The sequence below is a fragment of the Corvus hawaiiensis genome, chromosome 3 (assembly GCF_020740725.1).
Source record: "Corvus hawaiiensis isolate bCorHaw1 chromosome 3, bCorHaw1.pri.cur, whole genome shotgun sequence".
In the NCBI taxonomy this organism is placed as follows: Eukaryota; Metazoa; Chordata; class Aves; order Passeriformes; family Corvidae; genus Corvus; species Corvus hawaiiensis.
In genome coordinates, this window is record NC_063215.1 from 108,909,172 (window position 1) to 108,919,886 (window position 10,715).

Genomic DNA, 10,715 nt, shown 5'->3' on the forward strand with positions numbered 1-10,715 from the left:
GAGACAGGAGAGGCAGCTGAGGGGTCCCTCGTGGGGAGCAAGTCCTGCTGGTGGGCACTGTCTCACAGGGAGTGGGAGCTCTGCGGCCTCAGGAACGTGCCGCTGGCTGTGGTACCTGTGGCACTTGGGAGCTGGCGCTGTGTGGGCAATTGTCAGGTTGAGCCAAGGAGCTGTGCCCAGCTGGGGGGGCTGGGAGAAAGCAAGGAGCCAGAGAGCAGGGAATTCTCTGAGCCAGTGCCAGTTTGTACCTCATGGAAGCCTGGCTGGGAGATGGGGCTGCAGGCCGCTCCATGGCGGGGTGCCTTGCCCGGGGCTGCAGCGCTCATGGCTGACCCTCTCCTTACAGTGACCCCGCAGACGGCCACTGGTGCCGAGCGCCGAGAGGAGCCGCTCCGTGGGAAGGGGCAGAAGGACGGAGCCTCTTTGGAGCCACAGCAGTCCTTGCTCGAGGCACTCTCCTTGCTCAGCAGCGATGACTGGTAAGAAAGGCCCCGTTCACTCTGTCTCCCTCTTAGCGTTAAGGTAGGTTAGGAGAGCATCTTGCTAGTGCCTCTGAGCCCCAACAGCCCAGAGGGCCGAGGGGCACCAGTGAAACCACTCCAGAGCAGAGAGAGGATAAAGATTTGAGAGCAGCCTTTTCTTGGCCTTGGTCTGCAGCAGTGCTCCAGCTGCAGCAGGTCCGTGCTGTTTCCTTGCTTTGCCTGCTGCTCTGTGGAGCTGCAAAGGAAATCTTGAGGGAAGAGAGAAAGCTGTGGGACAAGATGATTTGCTGGCTGAAGCCAGAAGCAGGATGGCAGCAGTTTGGAGTGTAGAGATTTGGGTGCCTCGGGGCCCAGTGGGACTGAGTAAGATTTGTCTCCGGCCCCACTGCTGGCAGCAGATGCAGGAGTCAGGGTCTGCCTGTGACCTTCCGCATGTGAGTCCCAGGAGCAGCTACAGGGAGTTCTTCTTTCTGAGAAATGCACTGAGTTGTGCTATAGAGTCACTCAGCCTGTCATTAGTCCTGAGGGGCTCATGGCAGAAGAGAAGGAAAAAGAAATAAAATCCTCTAGGAATCTTGCACTTTTGCAATTCAACTGTTTCCTTCTCACTGCTTCATATGGGCCTGAGATGTTTTGTCAATACTCACAATGTGTCCCAAACTTAGACACAGACAGAAGGAGGCCTGTAGAGGCCCAGAGGTGATAACCCCACAAATATTAGGTGATATTGGTTGTCTTTTTGATGTCTGGGTTATCATCTACTCACTGCTGGATGCTTCATTCACACTGGGATAAGGACTCCATTCACCCTGGGATAAGCATGAAAAATCTGCAGCGATGCATCTCCTTGTGCAGTCGCCTTTGCTCTGCCCTTTCTCTTCGGCTTTCTCTTCCCCATTTCTGTTTGGTGCCCTGTGAGGTGCAGAGAGCTTCTGCAGCTGTGGGGGGGTCCGGGTGACACTCAGGGATGCCCGTGGCATCAGCCGCCAGCCCTGCGCTGCAGCCCCGATGCATCACGCGCCTTCCTGTAGCTCAGGTCCTGCACAAAGCAAGTGCTGAGAGAGGGAGATGTTTGCACCTTGTAAATAACATGTTGCTGTTGTTTTAGGTAGGGGCTTTTGGGAAAAGCCAGACTTTCAGCTGTTCTTGCCCTGGTGTGGAATCTTCTGGGGCATCCTGCTGCTTTCCTGGGGAATGTGTGAGGTGGAGTGGAGTGGGTGACAGACAGGCCGAGATTGCAGAGTGGAAACTCAGCTACAGAGTGCCAGTGCAGACTCTCACTGCTGAACTGCCTGCTGGGGCTGGCAAAGAAGGAAAATGCCCCAGACACAGCCCAATGGGACTGTGTCTCAGGGACAGGTACAGGGAGGTGACAAGAAACAGCAGCATGGCACGGTCTCACAGCCTCCAGGAAGCACTGACATTGGGACTTCATGTGCCAGAGACTTCAGAAAGGCTGTCTTGTTAAACAGCCACAAATGAAGAAGACTCTGAAAGCCCTCTATTTGCCTCTTGGATTTGTGTATGCTTTGGACAGCCACAGCAACCTGTGGCAGCGAGTTCCACGATCTCATCAAGTACTGCTTGAAAAGCACCTCCCTTTGTTTGACTGAGCCGCCAGCCTGGTAAATTCAGAGGGTGCTGCCTAGTTCTTGGGTGGAGAGAAAGTCACTCTTTTTGGTACTTGCCTTTCAGGGAGCTGAAGGAGAAGGGACTCTTCAGCATCAAACACCTGGCTGAGTCCCACTCAGAAGTCCTTCTTTGTAGACTTCGTGAGGTTTGCTTGGCACTTACCAACGAGGTAAGAACATTGTTCTGAATCGTCCTCTGTGCTTCATACACGGTGTGTAGAGTAGATATGTGCTTGTTCATCTCCCTGTGTGCTCAGGGACTGCCTTCATTTCTGTTTCTAGACCCTATCTTTCTCATGTCTGTCAGCTCTCTATAGGATCTGTGAGCACATGTAGCTCTATTTACTGGTAGGTCGGGCATCTGACACGCTCCTCTTGGAGCGAGCTGCCATTACAATGCAACGTGCAAATGCAGAAGCGGAGACACTAATTATGTTATTTGCTGCAGTCCAAATCTCTGCCCAAGCTGTAATTCAACACTGCCAATTAGTCTGTAGACTTGAGCCTGTGTTTTCTGTTTCCTGGCTGAGGGCTTCAACTGCTGCTGTTGCTTTTTCAAACAGGAGCAAATGACTCTTTTGTCTTTATGACTTGTGCCTTTATGGCTTGAGAGCAGCCCTTGCTTTAATTTGTTTCTTTGTTTTTTGAATAAAAGGGCCTAAAACCAAAGCAGTGGACATTCCAGAAGAGTTAAGTAGAACACTTTAAGTTAAAGAATATGTTTTAGGCCTGCAGGAAGCAGGCCTGAGGCCTAGCACAAGTAGGTGCCAGAGTTAAGTGCCTTTCTGTGCTTGTGCTCTTCTGCTCTGCCTGTGCTTTTGTGTTCCCCTGGACACAGCGGGAAGTGTTGTCATTTCCTGGGACTTTTGTCTAAGGCAACTGGTTTTCTTTTCAAGGTGATTCTTATGTTTCCCCTCATGACTTCCCCAGGTGACCAACCTTCGCTCAAAGGTGTCTTACTCTGCAATCGTCACTCTTGGAGAGCTCTTTGTGACCTTGCAGAAGGACATGGACTCGGAGGTGGATGAGGTTGCTCGGGTCCTTCTCCAGATGGTGTGGAACTCCCCAGAGTTTGTCCAGAAAGCAGCCAGTCACACCCTGGGAGTCATGGTGGAGCATGTGACTCCTGCACGAGCAATGACTGCTCTCATGGACAGTGGAGTGCAGTAGGTTCTTCTTCTCTTAGTGATATTCTTCACCTTCTATTGTGTGGGGGGGAGAAGGGCTGAGAGAGAGAATGGGAATGGTGGGAGGGAAGGGTCCTGTATCCTGCATCTTCTGTGATCTCAGTGACTTGATTCTCCAATCAACCTCACTTCTTTCCTCTTGTCACCTATTTCTGCCCTCATGCAGCCTTTTAGTTGACAGAATCACAGAGCTGTAGAATATGCTGAGTTGGAAGGGGCCCATCAGGATCATTGAGTCCAGCTCCTGGCCTTGCACAGAACAAACACGCCAAGGGTCACACCATGTGCCTGAGAGCATTGTCCAAAGGCTTCCTGAACTCTCTCAGGCTTGGTGCTGTGACCAGTGCCCTGGGGAGCCTGTTCCAGTGCCCAGCCACCCTCTGGGTGAAAAACTTTTTCCTGATATCCAACCTCAACCTCCCCTGACTCAGCTTGCTGCTGCTTCCTGGAGTTCTCCCAGTCTGTCCGAGTTGCCTAGATGTGGTGAATGGTGGGCAAGTGAAAGTGCCTGCAAAGGCTAAGGATAGAGCCCTGTGGTTTTGTGGGAAGAGGGACAATTGCAACTGCAGCTGTGAGCGCTCTTGGATATTTCACAGCCCTAACCACAGAGGCCTTGGGAAAAACCATGCATCCTCATTATGCCATTCACTTGAGAAGTAAGGAGGGTTCTTGCTGGGGCATGGAGCACATGGGGGAGAACGTGCTGGGTGTGGCACAGCCTGCACAGCAGGTGCAGCTCCTGCCAAGAGGCGTCTTGTAGGACTGTCCTGGCCTTAGAGCCCCACTTGCTATTCAAACTGATGTCTCATGTTAGCCTTGAGATGATGAATCACTGTACAGGCACCTTCACAGGCCGACTGCCATGGGACAGCTGAAGCAGGTGCTGCCTTAAGTGTTGGTGCTGGGCCTGATAGTGCCCAAGAGACACTGTCTAGAACAGGACAAGCTGGCTAAACTGACTGCCACCCTTTCCTCAGCTTTGGAAAAGGGGGAAACGTTCAGATGTATCTCCTGCCAAGCCTCACAGAAGAAACTGGCTGCATTGCTGGATATTCTTCGACTTCATGTCCCACAGCATGTTTTCCCTGCATTTGTTTCTTTCCCAAGGTCTGCAGATTTGGGGGTAAATGGGTGGAAATATCCTCAATCCTGCTGCGGCTCTCTGTGTAGTGGCTGGCCCCTGATGGGTCAGCCTGGGTTGTCTTTAATTTCCCCCTTTCTCAGAGTGAATTTGGGGAAAGACATTGAGTATCAGATAGTGCAAGGAGACTGAATTCCTCGCTCTTGCTTGCAGGCAGTCCTTCTGTACAGTGCTAACTTTGTGTTTCTCTGCGGACAGAACCTTCTACATGTGTCCCAAGTGTCAGGGAGAACCCAGGCCTCCTTCCCCCAGCAATGACAGGGAGCATGCTCTGGCCAAGGCCTGCGCTGTGTCCCCCTGCTCCCTGTGCCCCAGTGTCCGCTCTCTTCTTCCCAGGAGCCGCCACGTCCAGGTGCGGAAGTGCGCGGCCCAACTCCTCCTGTCCTTGATGGAGAAAACTGGAGTCACGAAGCTCGCAGGAACGCCCAGGGCTGAGAGGCTGGCGCACGCGGCAGGGACGCTTGCTCAGGACTGTCACAAGGACACAAGGTAATGATCTTCATTTCACCTCCTAAAACAGGAAAACTGTTGGGTGTCTGGCTGTAAAGGGCAAAACCACAAAAGAGTGGAAGCTAAAGGAAATATCAAGTTCCCTCACTGTGTGGATGAGGTTCACAGAGTCACGGAATACGCTGAGTTGGAAGGGACCCATCAGGGTCATCGAGTCCAGCTCCTGCCTGTGTGCAGGGCCCCCCAAGAGTCACTCCATGTGCCCGAGAGCATTGTCCAAAGGCTTCTTGAGCTCTGTCAGGCTTGGTGCTGTGACCACTGCCCTGGCTTGTCTGGGGAAATGACTGTGCTGGGGAACGTGAGGTTGTCCCGCAAGAGGGAGCATTGCCAACTTCCTGGGACTTGAATGATTCCTTCCTGAGATCAAAAGAGCCATCAGATGAGCCAGTCAAACAGTTTTGCTTGGCCTTTAGGTGCACAAGACAAAGCCAAAATGTTGGCTAATGTTCATCACTGAAGGATCGCATACATCTATTTCTCATTAACTTAAGACTTTCCTAGAAATATTCCAGGGGTCTTTAGCCAATGTATTCAGTCTTTCTAAACCTCTTCTGCAGATTTCTATAATGCTCTTATCTGTGGCTGAATGACCTCCAAATTGCTTCTTGAAGAAAACTGTGGTTTCCTAGTGGCAAAATCAACCCAGACCACCCAAATCCCCTCACTTTGAGGATTCAATTCCCATTAATAGCTGCCAAGAACGCATGAGCAACTAGCTGTCCCTGTGCATACATATGGTATAGAATAATCAAAAGCAAGCATGAGGCATTTGGTCCTGGCTTCCCTGCCAGTTAAAGAAAGGCAAATTACTGTGCAATGGCAGCAAGACACTGCTAATAAGCTCTGACTCAAAGCAGAGGTGTTTTGCTTGTTCCCTGGGATCCTTCGATGCCACAGAAGCGCACCCACAGTTTCAGAGTGAGATTGTATTTTTCTGTTGCCCCACGTTCTCCTCTTGCCTCTTGTGTTCAGCTGACAGCACTGTGCAGTGACAAGTGGAGGTAAATCTCTCTCTTTGCTGAGTAGGTAATGCCTTCTCATGCAGGTATGGCAGCTGCTGAGGTTAAGGTATCAGCTTATTCTGTTAACACGCCTCCTTTGTTTGTTCACCTTCTATTCTTTCTTTCTTTCTTTCTTTCTTTCTTTCTTTCTTTCTTTCTTTCTTTCTTTCTTTCTTTCTTGTTTTAGGCATTATGGACAGGAGATGGTGAAAATGATGCTGAATCACCAAAAATTTAAAAGGCTTTTGGAACAATCTCTTTCCACCCGTGACCTGGAAGATATTCTGACAAGAATGAAGAAGAAAGTAAGTGCTTGGTAGCAGAAATGTCTCCTTTGTGCAAGTATTGCCACTGCTGATATGACATCAAACATACCTAATCTTATCTCATTCCTTTTCTGCCAAATCAATTTGCTCCTGGGAATGAACTGTTGATCCGTAGCCTGTTCATCTGCAGAGCACAAAGGAACTGATAATATTAGGGGAAAAGTGGGGTATTGGATATTTTGAATATTGGCCACAAACAGGGAAGGGAAAGAGGAGAAAATGGGTTTACATTTAAGCATAACCCCCCACCCCACTATCCCTACTCTGCCCCCAGTGACGCAATTAAGTGAGAACAGTGCTTCTGGAGATAACAGAGTCTTTGCAAAAGACACAGGAAGCAGTAGTGCCAAGAAAATTTCCAAATATACAAAAGATGTCCCAGTCAATCCCAATTCCTACAATTACTGTCTGTCTTCTGGGAATACTGCCCTGCTGTCATGCCCTGTGGAGCTGGAAGAAGCTTGGTGAATTCAGCAGCATCCAGTGGAAAATCATTTGTTTGCCTGGGGTATTTTTGTTCTTTTTACTTATGTTATAGAAGGGAGTGTGCCTTTGTGCAGCAACAGGGAGAGTGAGTGTGGAACCAAATCAACTTCCAACACAATGGGCCAACCTCCAAAGAGTCCAAATTTTTCTGCAGCTTCCTTTAAGAGCATTAGTTCCCTACCAGTTTGCATTATTCCCATTTATGCTCACGAGGAATGAATTGGGGATTTTAGACTGCTGCTCAGTATGGTAGCAGCCATAACCTGCCTTGGGCTATTGAAAACAAAGAGTTGGCATCACTGAACCTCTGGCCTGTTTCCTTCTGTAAGTTCGGAAAGGTTTGCCCAAGCCTTGGTAGCAGTGATCCTGGTTATAAGTTGTGTTTTAAACAGGTAATTTCCTATTTTACATTCTAAAGATCCATGGGGTTTCTTTATGCCTTTGTAGGGGATGGAAACGCAGAAGGGTGAACAGCCATCTGTCGAGAAGCCTGTGAAGAAGAGGAGCGATGGCTCGAAGAAGCCCCAGGCCACATTGCCTTCTAGTAAACGGTACTGAGCACTTTAGTTAGATGTGACAAAGCACGTGGCAAGCTTTACATGTCTCTTCCTCAGGAAAATCTTTCTGGTGGAGATGACCTGTGCCAGAGATTGTTTCCTTTCCCTACAAATGCTCTATCATAAAAAATGTCTCCTTCTGCATTACGCTGAACACAACTTCTCTGGAAGGGTTTCCACAAAAAATGGGCGACAAAAAGACACCCATTGGTTGCAGCTCAGAAGATCCAGTGCAGTGGCAAGGACAGTGCTGTGGAGGCTGTGAGAGGGCCATGTCTCCGCTGCCTCACTTGGGACAAGTAAATTCAAGCAGGGTTTTTTTCCTCTGAGAGCAGTCTTTTTCAGATGGGTGTTTTGATGAGAAGTCCCAGTCTAGAAGCAAGATGCCGTTCCCCAAAATAGCACTTCCCATGCACGTGGTTTGGCCTTCCTGAGTCATGGTTTTCTTACCCTCAGACAGTACCAAGATGAGTAGTAAGTAGCAAGCCAGTTCCTGAGCAACTTTGGTCAACAGGTGTCTCAATGTGGACATTTTGTCTTGACATTCCTGTCCTTCATACTGTTTGCTTGATGGACAGCATGTTTGGTTTATTTCCCCCTGTGCTGCAATCAGCATTTGAGACAGGAATTTGGTCCTTGCTGTCTCTTCTTACCAGTGGGAGAGCTACTTGTACCTGTTGTCCTCTGATAACAGAGGGGATTTATTTAGCTCTCTCATGCTCAGCGCTGGCAGGAGAGTGACCACATGCCTCAGTAGCATAGTCAGGATCTTCCCATGCCCATGGAAGAGACAGGCTGATCCAAGAGAGTTGTTCCCAGTGGGTTTGTTAAGCTGTGGATCTAGTCTCTAGGGAAGCAATCATATGAGCGTAGTGCTGGGATGTCTGGCTTCTGTTTTTATCCCTGTTACGGATTTTCTGGATCCTTCAGATATGCCCCTATCCATCTGTTCAGATGCATCTGAGCTGCTTTTCCAGATTGTCATGCCTGCTGTAGAGACACTTCTCCAGAGGGATGAGTTTCCTTATTATAAGACGCACACCTCCCTCATGATGAGGCATTTAAACTTGGAAGTAGCGTCTCTCTTTCCTCACAAAGCAGTGCGACATGTGTACCTGGGAAGCTGTCTGGAGATAAGTGAGATGCATCTCATCCTTGGTTTTCCTGAGTAAGCACTGGTGAGAATGTTGCTTGCAGATTGTCTCCCGTAATGATTGTGTAGCAGGTTTGGTTTGTAACCAGGCAGAAAAACCAATTTAGTGTAGTGGTTTGGTCCAAAATACTCATTACTGTTTACCTTCTGTGAGATAAGAATTAGGAGAAATGCAAAGCAGGCACCAAACTTGAAAGAATAGAAAGAAGTTTATTAACAGACCTAAAAGAAGAAAAAAAAAGTCATACCACGCCTTCAGAACACTTCTCCTCCCCCCGCCTTTCTCCCTTCTCGCAGTGATAATGTAAAAAGACAGCCCTTGAGATGTTCAGTCTGTTACCACTTCCATAATAACCTTGTTCAGTCCATTTAGGAAGAGGAGCCTCTCTTGCCCATGCTATGAAAACATTATCACAAGGAGCCAGCCGCCCGGGTTGGTTCTCTGCTCGCATGTGAGTCCCTTCCCCCCGTCTTGCAGCTTTTCCCACAACTGCTTTCGAGGGTCCACTCTTGAATTGCTGGGGTGAAATTTTAAGGTTGAGCCATTCAGAAACAAAAGTTCTCTTCACCCATCTCTGGGAGCATTTCATTTCTAAGAATAGAGGCCCTTCTCCTTCCCTGGAAGCAAAGGGTCTTCCTCATCTTCCTCTTCAGAACTATCTCTGGGGGCATCTCTAGGACCTGAGGTTTTCTCCTTTTCCATTTGGAGCAAAAGTCCTCATCACTTCCATCTCTCCCTGTTCAAACTTCTCATGAAATTACAGCTGCGTCAGCATCTGCTTATCTCAGCGCAGGTGCTTTTGCTCACAAGTACAAGTTGAATGCTCCACCCCCCATGCCTTCATGAAATTACAGCAGGTACTCTGATCTATCATAGCTTCACAACAGAATTTCAGCTTTAAGCATCTCCTCTTTCACTTCCCTCCGGTTTTCAGCTCTTCATAGCACTAAAAGGGTTAATCTCACCTAGGCCTTGCAGCTGGAATGTGGCTTATCGCTGTTGGTCACATGACCTCTGCCAGACAGCCGTGCAGCTTTAGCTGAATCTTGGCAGCTCTGGAGAGGGGGAGCCGAGCCGCTCCGGCTGCCCACAGCCCTGCTGTGGGGGGGGTTCCGCGGGTGGAACAGGGCCCGTCGGCTCCAGGATGGCTGTGGCCCGACCCGGCCTGGCCTGAGCAGGGCCTGGGCCGGGCCCGCTGGCCCCCACACGGGGCCCGCAGCCACCTGTCCCAGCACCGGAAACAAGACAGAGAGAGTCTGCCTCGGGGTTTCCTGTTCTTAAGTGTGGATCACAGAGGCGGTCACAACTTTAAGTGGCTTAAAGAATTGTCCATATTCAAAGTGGCCAGCTGATAGGTTCTGTCAGGTCAGAGAAGAAGCTGTAAGCACTCCTTTGCAAGAACATCACTTCCGGGACTATGCTTGCTAACCCATGACAGATTGTCATGAAGTCTCCCGTTGTTTTCAGATCAGGATTTTCTAGCTTGAAATCACATCATTAGGAAACCTCCCCAAGATGTTCTGCTCACAATTAACTGAAGGTATGATCACCAACAGGTCCGCATTTGGTTTTATTCTCCAGGGTGAAGTCTACCTCTGATGGACGCCGCCTACGCCGCCCAAAAGCCCAGGTCACATTACCTCCGGCTGTGGAAGAAACAGAGCCGCTCCAGAAGCTGTACAATCTCCTGGAAGCCAAGGAGTTTAAGACACGGATGGAAGGAGTGGCACTCCTCCTAGACCTGTGCAAAAGCAGCCCCCAGCTCGTCTCCACTAACACTGTCCAAGTATGTAGGGTGTCTTCATTGTTCCTTTCCTTTAGCTCCTTTCCCAAGCCTGTAGCAGGCAAGTTAATTCAGTGTGTCTTGGCACTACATCCTGGCTGTGTGGGACAGGCTGGTGCCTCTTACCCTGAAATATTTAATTCAGGTCCACGCTTCAGGACAAGTTCTTTCAGTCCAGATGTATTTGTCTGGCAGGTGCCTATTGATGCTGTTCATCAGATGAGGACAGAGTTTTCTGCTGGTGTAACTTCTGCTGTCTCCTACTCCCACTTGGGTTAAGTGAAGGGAATCCAGCCACTGAAAGCGTGGCAATTATTCTCTAGACAAAAAAATGGGTTTGGATGGGGAAGAGAAGTATCAGGCTGGGCTGGTTTAAACCAAGTTTTTTTAAAGGATACTTCTGTAAACTCCGACTTGTCTTGCACAGGCACAACTCTGGCTACTCGTTTCCATCGGC

General features: G+C 49.3%; 1 long non-coding RNA gene across 1 annotated transcript; it reads left to right on the forward strand.

Annotated features, from left to right (window-relative positions):
* Nucleotides 1–335: 335 nt before the first annotated feature.
* LOC125323293 lies at nt 336–3,084 on the forward strand. The gene is made up of 3 exons (XR_007202461.1): nt 336–479; nt 2,178–2,283; nt 3,044–3,084. It is a non-coding gene; the product is annotated as an uncharacterized LOC125323293 (long non-coding RNA).
* The last annotated feature ends 7,631 nt before the right edge of the window (nt 3,085–10,715 follow it).